Raw genomic sequence first — 21917 nt, 5'->3', positions numbered from 1 at the left:
CCCCAACATCCTAATGTTCTGTGGGGAGCTCGGATCAATGATCTTACTTGCTCTCCTCACAAGTAACCCATGGTAAGGAGTCACCCAAGCTCTGGTGAGCAAGAACTAGAAGGTGAGAAGGACCTGAAGTGGCCAGAGACTTGTTTTTGCACTCTGCAGAATCCCTCTCGCTCATCTCGTATTCTAAAGGAATGAGCGAGGCCTGTGCATTGTGTTTGAGTCATGCACATGAGATTGGGGTCAGGACCCTGCCCCTTGATGAGATCCAAGTGACAACAAAGTTTGGTTAACCATCAAGCCCTGCCAAAATTTGTCAACTACCAATGTGGAGTGATTTGTTTGTATGTATGGAGGAACATTATATGAGTCTCCACAATAGTTTGAAGTGGTGCAGTACAGATACAGGTTTACTATTTCAGTGAGAACTAGGCCATCACAGAAACCCATTTTCTTCTGAACACTACAGCTCCATGGCACCATTAAAGTGGATGCAGCACTTTCTCTATGCTCCTTATTTTGGTATTAATGTTAATCATGCAAGACTGGCTGGCTCAGTCAGCAAGTAGCTCTAAGCCATACCATGGGCTTAGAGTGTCTGGACTCCTGCAGAGGAGATTGTGGCAGCTTTGTACCCCCTTTGGTTCTGCTGTGCTGCTGCAAACTAACCCACAGTTGACTTAGTGTTGTCATCTGAACCCAAGTTCATGGTGTGTCTCCTCCAGACATAGAACAAACCTTGGCTTGTGGTTGTCTGAAGTGATACAAACCATCAGCTTGGTGAAACACTTAAAATCAAATCAAATACCTTTATTGGCATCACAATATAAAATGTTTCAAATCACTGGGATAATTAAAAGGACAAGGTGAAGCTGTCAAGGGTTATAGGGTTGCACTGTGGTCGTGTGCACTTAGATGTTCTGCTATGCCCAGTCTATTTCCCGAAGGGATGGTTCGTTGGGAAGCTACAAAAGAAGCTACTAGAGCAGTGGTATCTTTGTCCCATGGTGAAACACTTAGTCAAACCATAGCTTTGTTCACAACAGCACAGGCCTGCAAGCTCATGTTTGTGAACTGGCTCATTGTGTTACAATAATATTTAGCATTTGTACAATTCTTTTTTAATAATCCATGTGCTTAATATTTATTACCTTTCTAATCCTTACAACAACTAAGTATGGTAGGTCAGTTTTGCATATTTGAGTTTTGAATATTTGAGTGATTCTGAGAGGCATTGGCTTATCTAAGAGCACCTAATGAATTCATGGCTGAGGGTTTTTTATGGGCTACTTCCTGGTGAACATTTCAATCTTAGTCACACTTCAAGCTTACAAATGGCCACTACAGCCAATAGGAGGTCTGCAATGCTTGCCACTGGAGAATCATGAGACAAATATAGTTTAGCCTTTCAGTACCTTCTAATACAAGATTAGCGTTCCACAAAAACTTGCCAGCTCACATGCCATTGGAATCCAAGTAGTTGAAACTTCCAACATCAAAAAGGCAACCAGGAGGATTTTCCTAGCTGGATTTGGAATTCTGATCTGGAAGATTCTGCAAATATTGTTGTGTTGTCTTTCTCTCTGTATATGTATTCACACCAGAGAAGTGTTACTCTGCCTTCTGTGGATGTGTTGTATCTATAACATTTAGTCTCAAAATATACCCTATACCAGGAATAGAGCTCAGTTACGTAGATCACAAGTCAGATTTTCAGATAAACATGGACTCCTATCTTATTCCAAAACCATGTATATAAAAAAAGAAAAGAAACTGATGTCATGCCACAAGCTCTTGTATAATGTTTTCAGATCTATTCTCCTCAGCCTCCCTTGTACTATATAACATTATCACACACATACTGATCTTAGCTGCCAGTCAGTACAGGTAGAATTCAAGATGGCAGCCAACTTAACCCATCTACAACATGCTATCAGGGGAAGGAAACCTGCATCTTTAGGGGTTATGTTTATCATTTTGACTGTTTCAAAAGGATCAAACCCTTCGGCAGGGGAAGAAGCAGAAACTGAAGGGTTTGTGGGCAGTTTGGAACCTGGGGGAATATGGTACATACATACATACATACATACATACATACCTTTCAGTTTTCTGGCCAAATCAGTAAACACATGCTAGAGGGCATTATACGCCAAGCAAGAATGTGTGTTCATCAAGTCTTTTGATTTGAGTTTCAAGCCTGAAGAAGAGCTTCATGAAGGTTTACTAGGAATTATATTTCAGAGGCAAAGCAAAATTAATCCCTTGAGATACTGAGGAATTGTTTGGACAATGCTTTCATTCCAGAATTGACCCTGGGGAGAGACTGGGCCTGGACTGCAAGCTGACACACGCCTTCCTTCTCTCCCCTGACAGAGAAATGAAAAACGAAATGGGAGACTCAGTGGTTATTGGAATACTGATTCAGCCCCAACCATGCCCAATTTAAAGAGCTGATTTCTCCCCATCAGGGAAGTAGCCATCTGCATTCAGACAACTGCAGCTCAAGGGCCATTCAGTCATGAATTCCCTCCCCTCTGTGAGAGGAGTGGGAGGAGGAGTACGTGAAGTCATGGCCCATTTCCAATCTTTCCCTGATGAAAGTCACAACATAATCAATATAGTAAAAAGGGGGGGGGCAAACCAACCACAGCATAGTTTCTAAGTTAAATCACATTAAGTTTATCTGACAGCAAGACACAGGTCTCTCACAATTCCCTTGTCATCAAAATCATCTTATGCAGCTTCCACTTAACTAAAAAGGCTACAGTCCTACAGGCACCAGGTTGGAATAAATCGCACTGAATTCACTTTAATTTCAAGTAAACATGGGCGAGTTTGTATGGGTGTTAAATCATGAAGTTACAGCAGCTGTGATACATAATTGACTGTTGTAAACTAGATTTGAAATGCTAGCTCCATCTCTCAGGTAACATCATTGTCTCTGACCAAGCTGATGATTCCTAGTGTCAGGCTTTTTACGTCAGTACAATGTAACAATGCAGAATAGCTTTCAACACAAATACTTGTTTCCTTCTAGGTCCATGGACTTATGGCAAGGATCCCACAACAGGGGATGATTTCACGCATGCCAGTGCAGTCCATCTTATGTGAAATGTAACAAAACATGCAAACTTCTGAGCATTCTTGACATTTGTAACAAACCTCTTCAGATGTGAAACCCGAGATTCTTTCTTGAGCTGTGCTGTTGGGCAGATGGCAAATAGCTGTCCTGCAAGAGGTGACAGGAAGTGGGGAAGCTGGATCTCAGGCTGAACTGCCATCTGGTTTCTCATGGAAAGGGGGGAGATTCTGCCACTGAGCACAAGGTTGGCCATGTTGTTGGCTCAGGGGTCAGCAAACGTTTTCAGCAGGGGGTCAGCAAACTTTTTCACCATTGTCCCTCAGACCTTCTGGGGGGCCGGACTATACTGGGGGGGGGATGAAGAAATTCCTATTCCCCACAAATAACCCAGAGGTGCATTTTAAATAAAAGCACACATTCTACTCATGTAAAAACATGCCGATTCCCGCACCGTCCGCGGACCGGATTTAGAAGGCGATTGGGCCACATCCGGCGCCCGAGCCTTAGTTTGCCTACCGATGGCTTTGGAAGTTCCCACCAAAGTTTCCCTAGTGGACTTTTGCTAACTACAGTCCTTGCTAAACGGGGCTGAGGGAAGTTGGAGTCCAATATCTGGTTAGCCTCCCCTGCCTTAACCAATCCACTCAATAAACCTCGAACCACAGTGTTTGTGTCCAGACGACTCATCCCAGAAGCATGTATATTTAAATTCTGGCAAAGGTGAGGAAGCTCACAAATAAAAGCCGTGCCATCTTATCAGTAAGAATAAAGAACTGCCTATATTTACTATGTATTGTTACAATTGTCATTCATATGTTTTCACTCATTACCCTCTTGAGGATTTACTGGAATTGAAGAAAGGCACATCTGTGTAGCATGCCTATCTAGTCAATTGGAAGGAACCAGTTGCCCTAAGAATCCTCCCTTCTGCGCACACAAGTAAGTAACTTGATCCTGCAAAGCTTACTTTTGCACACTCAGAGAGAGAAAAATAAAACCTTTCTTTTTTAAATTACTGTATTTTTCGCCCTATAGGACGCATCGGCCCATAGGACGTACGTAGATTGGGGGGGGGGGATAAAGGGGAAAAATTTATTTCCCCCACACACACCCAGGCGCGGGGCTGGGGCGGGGGAAGCCCGAGCTTCCCCCAACCCCAGGCCCCAGAACGGGTCCCAGAGCGATGCCGAAGCTGAGCGCAGCTTCGGCATCGCTTTGGGAGCTTGCGCGGCTGGGGGCGGGGGAAGCCCGAGCTTCCCCCGACCCCAGCCCCCAGAACGGGTCCCAGAGCAATGCCGAAGCTGTGCGCAGCTTCGGCATCGCTCTGGGAGCTTGCGCAACTTTCGGGAGCTCGGCGCGGCTTCGCGCCGGGCTCCAGGGGGTTGCACAGAGTTGCCCTGAGCCCGGGAGCACAGGCAGCTCTGCGCAACCTTCGGGAGCCCGGCACAGCTTCACGCCGGGCTCCCTAGGGCTGCACAGAGCTTTCTGAAGCCTGGAGAGGGAGAGGGGTCAGTGCGCACCGACCCCTATCGCTCACCAGGCTTCAGCAAAAGCCTGTATTCGCCCCGTAAGACGCACACACATTTCCCCTTCATTTTTGGAGGGGAAAAAGTGCATCCTATAGGGCGAAAAATACGGTAAATGGCATGTAGGAACAATGAACTCAGGTGTCAATACCAAGCAATCTTGTGGGCAGCTCAGGCAGGACAGCATCAGACTCTTGATCACAGGGACATTCGTTCGACCCCCAGGTCAGAGATTCCTGCATTGCAGGCGGCTGGACTAGATGACGTTTTCAGGTCAATGTTAGGTGCAGACCATGAATTTATCTTTCATAATAGGATGTTTAAACAAATACTAAAATAAAGCTGCTAAATATCTCATTTTAATTGCTGAAGCTTAGCTTAAGGTTTTTTACTGGGAAGCATATTCGCTGAATAATAATGCAGCACTATAAATTTCATTGCTTTCTTAATGTTTTTATTTGTTTAATCAAGAATATACAATTCAATAACATACAAAAATAAAGAAAACATACAACTGAACTAAAATTAAAATTAAACATGCACACATCACAAAATATATAAAAATTTGGGTAATTTGATTCACAATCCCCAGCAAAAATAACTATTATTCTTGATGCTGGAAGGTAGTAACATATTCTTTTTTAAAAAAAAAAAGCAGGATATTGTCCTTGAAGTCTTATGATAATGTAATTTGAAGCTGAAAAGTTACAAATAATTCCAAATAGTATCATATTTTGCAGGAGGCATTTGAACATTGTTATCATCATTTATATACAAAATAAATGTTTGTCTCACAGCTGAAACTGAATCTTGCTTTGTTTATTCCCTAGAATTTTTCAATTTTTCAGCAATGGCTATGGACCAGATTTGACTAAACCATAAATACTTATTTAATCCTCCATTTCCATTTTCTTATAATATGCATCCTAGCAGCGGACAATAAATATAGAATCAATTATTTATCCAAACCATCTTCATTCAGCCCATCCCATATCCTTAAAAATGCTAATTAAGGGAATAGTATCAATTTTTGTTTTGTGATTAAATTAATTTATACAAACACCATCTCCACAAAAGCTGCCACTGGGAACACTCCCACCAGAAATGGGGATGTGTGGCTCTCTGTCTTTCACAGCAGCAGCATTTTGAGGAGTAACTGGGGCTAATGTATGATAAAAATCACCAGTGCACAGTGGTGATTTTAAACATTAGCCTACGAGTGGATTCTTGAATCCTTGCTGAAGTTGGTTTAATAGGCAACTTGTTCCATATTCTTCCCCATTTTATTAGGTCAACATTGTAACCCAAATGCCTTTGCAACATTTTTGTAATCCTGTTAGATTGTCTGTGTCTAAATTGCATTACTGAAAACACAGCATCCACAATTCTTTTGAAAAAAGATATGGTTTAGAATTCAACAGTACTTTGCATTTATTTTTTATTCTATAAATAATAATTTTCAGAAGTTGCTCATGCAACTCTAACATAGGAATGCTAACTTTTGCCTTACTAGATAAGGGGGACCTGAACAGAAATACATTCTACTTGTTTTTGGGTTGATGCTATACATATTACAATGTAAGGTAAAGGTAAAGGTACCCCTGCCCGTACGGGCCAGTCGTGTCCGACTCTAGGGTTGTGTGCCCATCTCACTTAAGAGGCCGGGGGCCAGCGCTGTCCGAAGACACTTCCGGGTCACATGGCCAGCGTGACAAGCTGCATCTGGCGAACCAGCGCAGCACACGGAAACGCCGTTTACCTTCCCGCTAGTAAGCGGTCCCTATTTATCTACTTGCACCCGGGGGTGCTTTCGAACTGCTGGGTTGGCAGGCGCTGGGACCGAGCAACGGGAGCGCACCCCGCCGCGGGGATTCGAACCGCCGACCTGACGATCGGCAAGTCCTACGCGCTGAGGTATTACCCACAGCGCCACCCGCGTCCCTATATTACAATGTAGAAGATAGCTTTTCAAAATGCCTAGACTAATGTGGCACCAACTGACTGCAACCTCTAACATTTCCCTTGCAAAATAATAGATCTGCAGTGTTTGTGATGGAAGAAGTATTGAGGGCCTCATGAGCACACTGGCTAGAATCCAGGGATCTGCCCCCCCCCCCCCCCGCCCGTGCCCCATGTATCATCAGGCATGCACCCAGATGGAGGGGCTGCAAAATTTCTCTTCTGTATGCAATTTTTGCTACGCTGGAGAAGTGCTTAGTCAAGGAACTCAGGGCTTCAGGTGCAAGATTAATTCCTTTAGGCTGTGGAGCGAGTGGCAGAATCCATTTACCTTCTCTTTCTCCCTTCCCTTCTCTGTTTTGTTTTCATTTGTACTTTTGGTTTCTGCTGCTGCTTTTATAGCGTCAAGAAACAGCTGAAATGACCCTTCTTGTTACTTAGAACAAATGTTTCTTTGTATTTGAAACAAAGGTATGTGTGTGTGTTGTTTGTACATGGAAAAGATCCCAATTAAATTTACTTATCAACCTGCAGAGCCTTTGTGAAATATTCAAATGAGTGTTGCAAAGAGAGTAAGCAAAAGTCGAATTCAGAAGTCTCTCTAATACCTAGGGATAAGAGAGAAGGGGTGACTAATTTTTTTTGGGGGGGGACACAATCAAGTTCAGCATCTTTTCTTCTTAATTAAAAGTATATAATTGAGTTATTTAAAGCATCAATATCAATGAATGAGATCTGGCTGTGCGATATGGGCATGACAACAGATGGAAAACCCTGAGCCTGTGCAGAAAAAAAGCTTGGACTATATAATCCAATGACTAAACCTACTAGCCAATCAGTTTAGAAATTAGAACAGTGGAGAAGCTTATTTTATTTTATTTTACTGGCATGTTTTAAACCAGACAAGATGAGACCATTTTGTACCTGGATTTCCAATAGCAGAATCCAAAAATTAAGTAATCTTGCGCTGCTAAATAGCCCAATTTGCCATGGCTAGAATGGTTGCCTGGTTTGCGAAACAGCTGCTTCCTGAAAGCCAAATATAATACAAGGCTGAAGAAGAAGAAGAAGCCTGTGACGCACATGTAGCTGATGACGTTTCTTTCTTGTTTCATAGAAGGACGTTTTATGGGCAAAAATAAAATGAGGATATTTATTCCTAGTAATGGCAAAAGAGAGATTGTCTTCCTGTGATGGGAGAAACATATCATTTATTTGAGAGGCAGCGGTGGAGGAAGCCGCTCGGGCGCCTGGGGTGAGCCGCCCATAGGGGTGGGGCGCACCGCAGAGCCTCCGAGGAGTCTGCCTGCCTCCTCCCACTCAGCCGCCCTACAGCTGGGGGGGAGGCAGCAAGCAGACCGTTTGGGCAGCGTGGAGCCTGCGCGCCCCCAAGCCACTGTGTCTCTCCCAGGAGAGAGGCGTGGCTCAGGCACACTGCAGGCCCCGTAGTGAGTGCCGCCCGGCATTTTGTCACACACACCCCAGTGGAGACACCTGGGGCGGCCCACACCTACCACACATCCCTTCCTCCGCCCCTGTCAAGAGGGCAATTGCCATTTTCATCACTATGGCAAAAGAGGTATGCAAAGCCATCCAATAACTGATTAATCTTATTTAATTATTTTCTAAAAACCAAAATGAGCATAAAAAGGTGGAGCCTTATTTGTTGGTGTTTGTTTCTTTTTAAAGAATATATGAAGACTTCTGAGCTGAACAAGTACAGCAGCTGTCTGCAGGCACACTGAGAAGTGGGTACAAGGGGTATTAATGTACCAGGCCCACAGCCAGCAGGGACCCCAGACGATGAGTTTTCTGTTCTGTTCTTTTTAAGGAAGTCTCTAGCCCTCATAGAAAGAAGTTATAAAGCAAAATGTGCAGGCACTATATTCCAAGTGATTCCTATGAGATGAGATAGCCTGGCAGCTCCTATCTGGCCGTGCTTTTACCCAATGAGTGAAGTCGGAGATGTGATTGACCAATAAGTGCTTTGGACACCAGGCAATAGAAATCCTTGGGGTCCTAACGAGCTGCTGCTGCTTTCCCACTCCTGCCAAAGTCCCACTGAATAAATGTTTTAACATGCAGGCCAGACTTCTTTTGCCCCACAAATTTAATGATGAGTATTATGAAAGGTTTATTTTGCTGAGGCTCCAATACTTTGGCCACCTCATGAGAAGAGAAGACTCCCTGGAAAAGACCCTGATGCTGTCAAAGATGGAGGGCACAAGGAGAAGGGGACGACAGAGGACGAGATGGTTGGATAGTGTTCTTGAAGCTAGCAGCATGAGTTTGACCAAACTGCGGGAGGCAGTGGAAGACAGGAGTGCCTGGCGTGCCCTGGTCCAGGGGGTCACGAAGAGTCGGACACGACTAAATGACTAAACAACAACAACAACAACTTTGCTTAGTCTGTAGCAAGCTTTCTGCTTTTATAGCCCTTGGAAGGCAAGTAAGATGCAAATTCTTGAACGTTTCTTTATGCTGAGGTCTTAGGTCAAACTAACTTTTCCATTGAGAAACAGGCTGGAATCCTAAACACACTTTTCCACTGAATATAGTGGGACTCACTTCTACATAAAAATATGTAGGGTTGATTGTAATGGTGTTATTTTTAAAAATCCTCAGAATAAATATTTCTTCATGGAATCTGCTCTAACTGATGTGTGCAGTGTCTGAAGCTTTAAAAAATATTTGAAAGTGATCACCCTTAGAAGAATGCACTGCTTATGCAAGCTGAAATACACACAGAGAAATATAGCACTTGCTACTACATTCACTGGAAATTGAGAGGTCATTTTAAATTCCCAGCAATATTTGAAAATCTGGCAAGAGAAAGAGAAAGAATAAGGAGAACAAAATGAGCCCCAAGCAAGAGAATGTTTTAAAACTTATTCTAGGTTTTGCTCCACTTACATATGCTACTGATTACAGATAGGTAGCCGTGTTGGTCTGCCATAGTCAAAACAAAAAAAAAATTTTTTTCTTTCCAGTAGCACCTTAAAGACCAACTAAGTTAGTTCTTGGTATGAGCTTTCGTGTGCATGCACACTTCTTCAGATACACTGAAACAGAAGTTGCCAGATCCTGTATCTGAAGAAGTGTGCATGCACACGAAAGCTCATACCAAGAACTAACTTAGTTGGTCTTTAAGGTGCTACTGGAAAGAAAAATATGCTACTGAGAATTTGCAGCTCTGCACTTCCGGTTTAGCGTGATCCCGTCGTAAGCGGGGATTTCTTCCCAGTGGAGAATCCCAGGTTTTTCGGAGGATTTAGGGGTGCCACAGGGCGCAGTGGCCCCCAGAAGTAGTAGTACCTGGAGGGTGTCCAGATACTCAGGTTCCCACGACAGCCGAAACGCAGACCGTCCGGCCGCCAGGTAACTCCCGACAGGAGCGAAGAGTGCAGCGGGGGGGGGGGGGAGAAGCGGGCTGAAGGGAAGCCATAGCTACCTCCAGAAAACGAAGCCCCAAGCTTGCAGGGGAAGCGCTTAATTCTCGATTCTAAGAAATTCGGTCCTAAATTGATTATAAGGATGCGGATTTAACATCAGGAAGGATCCGGATTCAAAATTGATAAACACGGAGATCAGCTGTCATCTGCAATCAGTTTTAACGCATTCTACAAGCAAGCCGGAGAAAAGGGAAGTGAGTTACCACTCGCGGCTACTGTTTCTTTCCCCCTTTTGACTACTTGAGAAATATCTCTTTGAAAAGAAACAGAGTAATTTAAGGCGAAACTAAGTTAAAAGGGGGGACGGAGGGATTAATTTTAGAATCTGAAGGTCCTCGGTGTAACTGTGGGAGAAAAAAGACATAAGAACATTCCCAGTTTCACTTCTTTAAAAAAACTGCGCAACGGAAGAGGAGCTTCCGACTCCATTGTTCTTTGTCTGTCTTTTGCAATCGCGGAAAGGACATAAATTCATTGGATCTTGGGCATTTCGATTCGCTTGAGGATTAATTTTGAAGTGATTTTATTTACTTTTACTGGCCACTATTACCATTTGTATTTGAATTTTGATTTTTTAAATAAGGGAATCTTTAAATAAAGCTGGACTTTTAGACTTCCCTCAAAAACTTTTGTTTTGGGAACTCAGGCCCCCGGTGGACAGAAAAGGAATTACAACTTGGGTTTTTTTGCTGGATTTTCTTTGTTCTCCCTGGCGTTATTTTGTTTTGCTGTTTTTTTTTGCTTTCTCTTCCTTTTTTGCTGATAATAGGGGTTGGATATCTCTGGTTTTTTCCTTTTTCCTCAATAATGAGTTTTTGTGAAGTATCTACTTGGATGTTTTTTTACTGGGTTTAATTTTAGGGCTATACCAATTTTTAATCGGAACACTTATTTTGGCACAATTATCAAAATTGGATTACAATTTAAATCATAATTGGTTTATAAAGGTTTGGAAAGGATTAGCCTAATTGGTGGCAGAAGATTTCGAACTTTGGATTATTTTTTGAGGGAAAGTAAATTTTTTTTGGTGATATAACATGAACGAAATTGGATCACAAATTGGATTATAAATTGGATTACAATTGGGTTTTTGTATATCTTAAAAGGATTAGCCTAATCGGTGGCAAGAAGAATTTGGACATTGAATCTGTGTTTCCTTTTCTCACAGTATTTTAAGCTTAAAGATCCAACTGGGCTGAAGATACCAAGACAGTGAAAGTGGGACTTGAAGGAATATATAAAAGGCTAAATTAGGAACATATAGATCATAATATTGGAAAGTACTTTGATACTTCAAAGAAATAGAGAAAAAAGATTAAATATCGATGGAAGTTATATAATTATTTTTAAAGACATACCAATTAGATTGTTGAAACGAAGAGACCCATATAAACCACTGGTTCAAATCTTAAAGAAGAATAAGATTGAATTTAAGTGGGAATTTCCGGAGGGGATTTCCTTTGTTTATAAAAGTAAGAAGCACAGACTTACCAACCCAGAGGAAACGGGCAAATTCCAGAGAAGATACAAGGAATTGGCAGCAGAAGAGGAGGAGGAGAAGGGAGCAGCTGGAGGAGTAGATCCTATGGGAGGGAAGCATTTGAAAGAGAGAAGGGGAGAGAACGGAGAGAATTCGGACAAGGAACAGGAAGAGGAAGAAGAACAAGATATAGACTTATCATAAGGATTATTTAATTTAATTTTAATCAGGAAGTCATCATGGCACTGAAATTGTGGAGTTGGAATATCAATGGAATGAATGATAAAAAACCGAAATAAAATTGAATATTATTTAAAAAAGAAAAATTTGGACATTATTTGTCTACAAGAGACACATGTGGCAAGGAAACATAGAAATATTTTGATTAACAACAGATTAGGAAACGAATTCATATCTTCTGACAAAGGGGAAAAAAGAGGGATTGTACTATAGGTAAAGAAAAAAATTGAAGCTGAACAAATTTTTAAGGATGAAGAAGGAAGAATTATTGCTATCCAGATCAAATGGCAAGGCGAAAAATTAATAATTGTCGGGATCTATGCACCTAATGGAAATAAGCCTGATTTTTATAAAAATTTGGAAGAAAGACTGTTTGAATATATGGACCAAAAAATTATAGTCGTGGGAGATATGAATGGAGTAGTTTCAATGGAAATGGACAGATTAAGAGACAAAGATGTTAGCAAAGAGGGGAAACTACCTAAGACTTTTTTTTTTCGATGACGAAGAATTGTAACCTAATTGACATTTGGAGACTTAGACATCCATTAGAAAAACAGTTTACATTCTACTCAGATCCAAATCAGTCAATGTCAAGAATAGTTCAAATTTGGGTCTCAAATGAATTAACTCCAAGAATTCTTCAAATTGAAATTCAACCTAGAGTAATTTCGGATCACAGCCCAATAAAATTGGAGATAAAAGGTTATGAAGAAAGATCATTCAGATGGAGAATCAACGATTATCTCTTAGAAGATCAAAATATCATACAAGAGGCACAAAAGAAGTTGATGGATTATTTCACGGACAACTGTAATAAAGGCACAAAGATGAGCACAGTTTGGGATGCAAGTAAGGCAGTAATGAGAGGATTCTTCATTCAGCAAAATGCAATTAAAAATAAATATAGAGAGGAAAGAAGGAAATTTTAAAACAAATAATGGAGAATGAACAAAAATTAATCAAGAAACCCAATAATTCAAAGATAAAACAAAACATTAAAGTTCTGCAAACGCAATTTGCTATGATAATAAATAAAGAGGTGGAATGGAACATCAAAAAGTTAAGACAAAAGAACTTTGAGTTTGCTAACAAGTCGGGCAAATGGCTCGCGTGGCAAATTAAGAAAAGAAAGGAACAAAACACAATTAATAAAATTGTTGTGGATGGAGAAGAAATAGAAAATCCGAAAGGTATCAGGAAAGGATTCTTGGATTTTTATAGTCATTTGTACAGAAACAGAGAAAAGAATAATATGAAGAAAATAGAAAGATACTTAAAAGATAAAAAGGTGCAGAAGATCCCGACAGAAAAGACAGACTGAACGCCCCAATTGTGAATGAGGAAATAATAGAGATCATAAAAGAATTAAAAAGAGGGAAAGCTCCAGGACCAGATGGTTTTACATCTTGTTATTATAAAGAACTGAGACATATCCTGATGGTACCACTGAAAGAAGTTATGAATAACATTTTGAAGGAAAAAGATATCCTGGAATCTTGGAAAGAAGCCTTCATTACACTTATTCCCAAGCAAGACTCTGATTTATTACAAGTTAAGAATTATAGGCCAATCTCTTTGTTGAATACAGATTACAATTTTTTTTCTGGAATATTAGCAAAAAGATTAAAAAAGGTTCTGCAAGAACTCATCCATGAAGATCAAGCTGGTTTTCTTCCAGGCAGACAATGTTAGAAATATAATCAATATTTTGGAATATCTGACTGCCAGGAATGAGAAACAAGCTATACTAATGTTTGTAGATGCAGAAAAGGCCTTTGATAATATATCATGGGAATTTATGTTAAAAAATTTGGAGTATATGGAGGTTGGAAAAGATTTTTATAATGGAATAAGGGCGATTTATACAGAACAGAAAGCAAAACTGATTGTTAACAATGTGATTACGGAAGAAGTGAAGATATCAAAGGGTACAAGACAGGGATGTCCTCTTTCGCCATTGTTATTTATAATGGTCCTGGAAGTTCTTTTGAATTCGATTAGACAAAATGAACTAATAAAAGGGGTGACAGTAGGTCAGAACAAATATAAAGTTAAAGCCTTTGCCGATGATTTGGTAATAACGATAGAAGATCCATTAAAAAGTCTAAATGAGGTACTGGAGGAGATTGACCAATTTGGTAAGGTAGCCGGGTTTATACTAAATAAGAAAAAAACGAAAGTAATTATAAAAAATGTGGACCATAATGTAACAAAAATAATGCAAAAAAAAGGGGGGGATTGAAGTGGCGAAGAAGGTGAAATACTTGGGAATATGGTTAACTTCCAAAAATATTGATTTATTTCAAAATAATTACGTACCAGTGTGGAAAGGAATTAAAAAAACTTGGAGGTATGGCAAAGGATGAAACTCTCTTTTTGGGGTAGAATCTCAACGATTAAAATGAGTGTGCTTCCAAAGATGTTATTTTTATTTCAAATGATTCCTATAATCAAAGGGACTGTGATTTTTAAAGAGTGGCAAAGAGTAATTTCAAGATATATTTGGCAGGGTAAAAAGCCAAGAATACAATTTAAGTTATTAACAGATGCGAAAGAAAGAGGAGGCTTTGCCCTGCCAGACTTGAAATTATATTACGAAGCGTCCTGTCTCTGTTGGTTAAAAGCATGGATAAAATTAAAAAATAACAAACTTTTAGATTTAGAAGGATTTGATAACAGATTTGGATGGCACGCTTATCTATGGTTGGAGAAGAAGAAAAGCCACAAGGGTTTTGAGAATCATATTTTCCGGAGATATGGGATAGGTATAAAAATATATTAGAACCTAAAGTTCCACACTGGTTGTCCCCATTAGAGGTTATGAGCGTAAAGAAAATCAATATGAGAGGGAATTGGATTACATATGGAGAATTAATAATTAAAGAAGGAGGAAAGTAGAAAATGAAGCCATACGAACAAGTAAAAGAATTTGTGTTTGATTGGTTGCATTATTTTCAGGTAAATGAAATGTTTAAAAAGGATTGTAAAGAGAGCGGATATGCAGAAAAAGAATCGAAATTTCAAACAGAGATAATTAACAGTGATTATAAGATATTGTCAAAAATGTATAAAATGTTGTTAGAATGGCAAACGATGGATGAAGAAGTAAAGACGGTGATGATACATTGGGCCAAAGATTTTGGATACAATATACAATTGAATGAGTGGGGAAAAGTATGGAATGTAAATATAAAATTTACAGCATGTACTGCGTTAAAAGAGAACATTATGAAAATGGTATATAGATGGTATATCACACCGGTTAAACTAGCAAAAATGTATAAGACATGTAATAAGTGTTGGAAATGTAAAGAAAAAGAAGGAACCTTTTTCATATGTGGTGGGAGTGTAAGAAAGTGAAATGTTTCTGGGAAATGATATATAATGAATTGAAGAAAATGTTGAAATATACATTTGTAAAAAAAACCAGAAGCATATCTGTTAGGAATAATAGGAAGTGAAATATATAGAAGGGACAATAAACTCTTTCAATACGCAGTAACAGCAGCAAGAATATTAATGGCCCAAAAATGGAAACAGGAAGAAATACCGACACTTGAAGAATGGAGAATGAAACTTATGGACTATGCCGAACTGGACAAACTAACTGGGAAGATTAGATATCAACGAGAACACAAGTTCATCGAGGACTGGGGAAAATTTACTGAATATCTGAAAAGTACATGTGATGAACAAACAACACTAGTGGGATTTAAAGAGGCTTTGTGAAAGGTAGAGGAATATTTGTTAAACAGAAAGAGGATTTAAAAAGTAAAATTAAAATGCAATATTAAACTTAGAAAATGTGTAAAAATGGGAAAATATGGATGTTTGACAGAGAAGCTGATGGAAGTCCAAAAACGGAAATTTGTGAAAATTTGTTTGATGTTGGAATTGATATAATGAAAAATTTTAATAAAAATTATATTAAAAAAAGAGAGAATTTGCAGCTCTGGTCTACTACCCTAATAGCAACTAGCTAGCTGAAAGGAAATCACCAAAGGAAATGTAATTCTAACACACCATGGACGATGTCCCTAGACTGAATTCAAGCAGGCAAATTAAGTTGCTAAAATTGGTAATCCCACTTCCAAGACAATTAGCAATTACAACTATAGACTCCGGTGACCCTCAAAGTCAGATCCACTGAATTCAGCAATACGTACTTCTAAGTAAGTGCACAACACTGCAACTTTATTAGGATTACGGATCCTCTCTCTCCCCCAGACCCTATCCCAAAATGATGTTGTTGTTGTTTAGTCATTTAGTTGTGTCCAACTCCTCGTGACCCAATGGACCAGAGCACGCCAGGCACTCCTGTCTTCCACTGCCTCCCGCAGTTTGGTCAAACTCATGCTGCTAGCTTCGAGAACACTATCCAACCATCTCGTCCTCTGTCGTCCCCTTCTCCTTGTGCCCTCCATCTTTCCCAGCATCAGGGTCTTTTCCAGGGAGTCTTCTCTTCTCATGAGGTGGCCAAAGTACTAGAGCCTCAGCTTCACGATCTGTCCTTCCAGTGAGCACTCAGGGCTGATTTCCTTAAGAATGGATACGTTTGATCTTCTTGCAGTCCATGGGACTCTCAAGAGTCTCCTCCAGCACCAGAATTCAAAAGCATCAATTCTTCGGCGATCAGCCTTCTTTATGGTCCAGCTCTCACTTCCATACATCACTCCTGGGAAAACCATAGCTTTAACTATACGGACTTTTGTCGAGAAGGTGATGTCTCTGCTTTTTAAGATGCTGTCTAGGTCCCAAAATACACCTTTATTAAAATATGTGAGTAACCAAGTTTCATTGGCTTTTCCCTACAGCATGCAGTTGCTATAATGAGGTTATGGCTGGGTGAATCTGATCACAAGTTTCCTGCTTGAGTTTTTCTTATGTAATCTGAGGATAACAGTGGGTTCATTCTCAAAGGGCATAAACCCTGCAGGTCCTTCAGTCGACTAAACGTTATTACTGTAGGATTTGCAGTGTTAAGTAATGCATATTTCCCCCTATTTCCTGTGGAGTTTTCTTGTATTCTCAAGTGCCTTTTGGCAAAAGACCTTTACTTAAATGCCAGTCTTCACTTTATCAATGGACAGAAAATGTCCAGAGTGTGCAAAACACTGACTCAGAACAAAACGCTAAGAATTATTTTTGCACAGATGAGTTTCATAACCCAGGGGCGCCTCTACATCCCTGCCACCCTGTAGATAGCGTGGTGCTTTATCTTTGTGTTAGTAGTCAAGGGAGCATCACCCTACAGCAGTTTTTTTAAAACTTCCTACTGTTATGGAACTCTTCCCATATCAACCTGTCTTTCATGAAATCCCTGCACCTGCTAAGACTTCCATTCAGCTCATGTGGGTGTTAATGTGCACCCTAAAACACACCTCTATACATTCCTGGATAGGAAGCTTTTCTACCTTCCAGTGCTGAGTTGTTAAACTGTGTTGACATGACTGAGGTAATCCAAAATGTATATGTAATCCTGTACTTTGTTGTAAGATTTGCCTGTCTTATGTGACAGGCTTTTCCTTCCGCCTCTCATTTCCGTTTGAAACATGCATTTTTGTTGTTTGCTGCATTTAGGGCTTGACCTACCATGTCTCTATGTAGCACAGAAATTTACAATAAAAATGGAAACCAAAAAAGAAAGAAAAGAAACAGATAATTGCATCAAAGTTGGGGACTCAGTTGGCTGTGGTCCTACCCTGTAGAGTACTCAAAGCCAATGTACATGTTCAGTAAAAGCATGTGGTACAGCTTTTCTTGGGCAACTGTAAAAACAATGTGAGTGAATCTCTCCATATAAAAAAACATGTAGCACCTATAAATCTAGGACATCAGGACATACCTCTGGCATACTAGCTTTCCATAGGCAGGGAAGTTTTGGCGTTAAAAGCATTTAGTCATGCAATTACCCTACTTATATTTAAACATATCCATAGCCCACCTTGCATCATATAGATCTCAGGGCAGGGTACAGAAATCTTTATAAAAACAATGGAATGCATTGGTATTCTGAAGTGGCATAGTGGCCACAGAAGGATTGTTCCAGGAGTCCTTACTGAATGTGTGCGTGGATGCTCAGCGTCATGGCTTATCCAACCTTGATTACCTGATCCTGCAGAATACAAAAGCGTTTTGAGTAGTTATTGTGCATTGCCAGAGAAGGCTCAAAGTCATTCTCTTTTTCTTGCCAGTTCATAAGAAATCAAAGGACAATCTGTCAGCCCAGCACCGTGCTTCAAAGAGGAAAGAGATAAACCACTTTTACCTTCCAAGCAGATAAGTATGCATAATGAAACTGTTTAGACTTGGAGATTTTTTCTTGATGGATGCTGAATGCTCTAATGTGGCAAGCTCAGAGGCAGATATTAATCGCAGAGCTTTAATGCCAAAGGGGGAAAAGAATTAACTCTGCAATTCCAATTGAAAATGTTGACTTCCTCCCATAGTAATACACATTAAAAATAATACTTTCTCTCTACAGCAGAGTCTGAAGTCTAGAAATAATATGACTCCTGGAGATATATGAGGGAGTGCAATCCCATTAATTCTGCAACTCATGGACTTCCCATGGTGCAATCATTATTATCTCATGATCTGCATATTCTTTTATCTATGTAACTTACAGATATTTAGATAATGGCAAACTGAAGGGCTAATTATATGTTACGTGGTCATTTACACTATTATATTTATATCCTGCCCCTCTTCCATCATGGAAATAAAGACAAGGTACACAGGGTTCCAAATTGGCCTCTCAACCAGGGATTAACAAAACCCAGATCTGTCTAGACCAGGCTTCCTCAAGTTGTTTTTGGCCTACAACTCCCATGATCCCTAGCTAGCAGGACCAGTGGTCAGGGATGATGGGAATTGTAGCCTCCAGACATCTGGAGGGCTGAGGTTGAGGAAGCCTGGTTTAGACTCAGCAAACATGCTGCATCCTGTGGCTTCAGGCCATGTCCTGGAGCCTTATGCATGGCCCCAGAGCCATTTTTAAGAGACTGAAGCAGCTTCAGAAAGTTTAGAGCTGAGGAGCAGCCAGAGGAAAAGGGTGTGCTTTACTATTTCCGCTTTGTAGAATCATAGAACTGTAGATGGAAGGGAACCCTCAGCTAGATCATACATGACAGATGGCTATCCAACCTCTGCTTAAAAACCTCCAAGGAGGGAGAGTCCGTCACCTGCATGTCAATGCTCCCATAAATTTCCCATGAATTTCATTTCATTTATTTCAATGAAGCTATGTAGCATATGGGGGAAGCTTCAAAGAAAAACTGAACTATTTTCCAATTTATAAATGCTTCCTTGCTGGATCCCTTAAAGGGAAACTCTTACTCACCACAAGCATCCAGCATCTTGTAAATTCTTGCACTTACTTTCTGTAACTTCCTTCCTTGAAGAAATTCTTTTCCCTTCCTCCTCCGTCACTTCCGCTGACAGCACCTGCACTGCTCAAAACCTCTCATTCTAATGCCAGAGAAGCCACAAAGCTTTCCTAGCAAATAAAGACTATAATTTTGCCAATGTAGTCAGGAGGTATGTTTATGCAAGTTAAGAAAAATAATGCCACCTCCATTGCTATTGTGATATGAAGTATTACACACCATTCCTATCTGCTAAAGCCAACACCACAAATTGCATTGACTTCCAAACTAGACCAGTGCTGAGTGTTTCTGAACTCACACTTTAAACCACAGCAACACATATATTTGCACTTGTGACTGATAATGATGGGAAACTACACTCTCCATTTATTTTCACAAGCCAGGCATAGACATGAAAACTGCCATGAAACCAGAAGAAAATGCTGACTGGGCGCTAGAGAGGCTGGCTAACAGAAGGGGTGAACTGAGGACATAAAGCTCAACTTGACATGACAGTATCTTTTCTCTGCAGCCATCTGCCTGCAGCACTAACAAAAGAAGAAGAAGACGACGAAGAAGAAGGCAGCTTTATTCAGGGCTTTATGAAACATTCTGCATACATTTTCTTTGCTGAGTGTTCTGGGATATTTCATCCTCTTTTTGCATGATGAAAGACTGTTTTGCCACTGAAGAAGCTTTGGATTAAAATCTCCAAAAGGTTATTCTGATGAGGAGAATCCCATGAATCATAAAAGGAGAAAAAGACAGGTCCAGAATCATTCATCGCCAGCATCCCTTGAACAAAGTTCCACATTACAAATTCGATGTGCAACGGCCTTCCCTCAGCCATCCAAGTTCTAAAGCAGCTTCTTCACCTCCAAGCTGGGAAAGAACTGCTGCAATCTGACAAGCTGAGAGACAGGCACAAAATGAGATGAGGAATAAAAATAGACAGGTACTCTCTGACTTGACAAGCAAGAGCAGGAGTGCGTTTTCCAATAAATATAGAACACTTGTTTGGTTTCTTAAAAATAAAAAAGCTCAAAATGCCTTGTATGCTTTACTTTTCAGGTGGCCACATCTGGAAATCCTTGGTTTATAATAACAGCTCCCAAACAGACCCTCCCATCTTTCTGTTGTCTCCCACTACTGTTAAGATTTTGATTGTAAGCTCTTTGGGGCAGGGACCTGACTTTTTTAAGGCAAAGGAGTGCTTCAGTTACTCTGTAAACCACTTCACACATTGATGCTGCTACATTAATATTAACCTTCAAACTCATTTTATACCACAAGGGTGATTTGGGTCTTGAGACTGGGAAAAGGCAAGCTGGACTATGTGGAATTCACATTTGAAAACCTGGGGAATCCTGTTCAGTCTCATTCTGGAAGTTTAACTGCTTGTTTTCAAATGATAATACTTCAGCAGCCACACAGCTGACTGCATGTTGGCCAGGCATTCTTAAATATTCTGATCCAGTGAATGCATGCTCAGAAGGATCCGCTTCTGATTTCATTAGAACTTCTATCCAACCAAATGTGCACAGGATGGCATCCTATGTCTATTAAAGAATGGTTTGACAGCGTTTTGAACCCAGGGCATGGAACTGTTAGGATCGTCATGAAAGCTACTTTGAGCTTAACAAAGGGAAGGGCAGGAAAGTGATGTCACATGTATATTACAAGAGAAGCACTATAGCATTATTTGGGATAAATCATTCAGAAGCCTTTTTAAAGGGAACTGCTATGCTCTGAACATACCCTCTGGTTAGCATGATCTTCCAAAGAAAAATAATCAAAGCACTAAAGTAATTCCTGTTTTGCCCCTACTTCTAAAGCTCCTTGTTGTGGCATTCACCTTATGCAATGCTCTGCAAATTAAGTCTGCCGGGGCCCTTAACTGTATTCCTTCAGCCTCCAGGATAGCTCATGAGACTCTTAATCTCAAGGTTGTGTGCTTGAGCCCCAAGTTGGGCAAAAAAATTCCTGCATTACAGGGGGTTGGACTAGATGACCCTCATGGTCCCCTCCAACTCTACAATTCTATGATCATCCAAGAGCCTCATTTAGAGATCTCCCAGGAAAGTCAAGCTTGCAAAGATTTACCATTTGCCTGATAATAAATGTTGGAAATGTAAAGAAACTGAAGGTACATTTTTTCATCTTTGGTGGACTTGCCCGAAGATTAAGGCATTCTGGGAAACGATCTATAATGAACTTAAAAAGGTATTTAAATATACTTTCCCCAAGAAACCAGAGGCCTTTCTCTTGGGTATTGTCGGCCAAGGGGTGTTAAAGACGGATATAACTTTCTTTATGTATGCTACAACAGCAGCTAGAATACTCATTGCGAAGTACTGGAAGACGCAAGAGCTACCCACACTGGAAGAATGGCAGATGAAGGTGATAGACTACATGGGCTTGGCAGAAATGACGAGCAGAATCCGAAACCAGGGAAGAGAAGCAGCGCAAGAAGAATGGAAAAAATTCAAGGACTATTTAAAGAAATATCACAAAGTTAATGAAAGTTAGAATGATGTTGGACTGGAAAGTAAATGGTTACTATTAGCAATGGTTAAGACAAGGAGAATAAGGAAGATTAGTTTAAATCTAAATTAAAATAAGGGAAGATTTGCTGAGTAATCGATAAGAATTTGGAATACAGAAAAGGGAGGCATGAGGAAGTCAGGGAAGAAAGGTATAAGAAATTAGGATATGAAAGGGTACATGTTTTTTGTTTTGTTTATGTCTTTGTATGTTCATGTATGTTATGTTTATATGGAAAAAATTCTTGAATAAAAATATTATAAAAAA

At 40.2% G+C, this 21917-nt stretch overlaps 1 protein-coding gene across 2 annotated transcripts in view; it reads right to left on the bottom strand.

Moving 5' to 3' along the window:
• The window catches only part of CAMK1D (calcium/calmodulin dependent protein kinase ID), a 254006-nt gene that overhangs the window by 204993 nt on the left and 27096 nt on the right, over nt 1-21917 (bottom strand). The window lies entirely within an intron of this gene.

Source organism: Podarcis filfolensis (genome assembly GCF_964270895.1).
Source record: "Podarcis filfolensis genome assembly, chromosome: 10".
NCBI lineage: Eukaryota > Metazoa > Chordata > Lepidosauria > Squamata > Lacertidae > Podarcis > Podarcis filfolensis.
The sequence above is the reverse complement of the archived record's forward strand: the minus strand, read 5'-3'. Positions and strand labels throughout refer to the sequence as shown.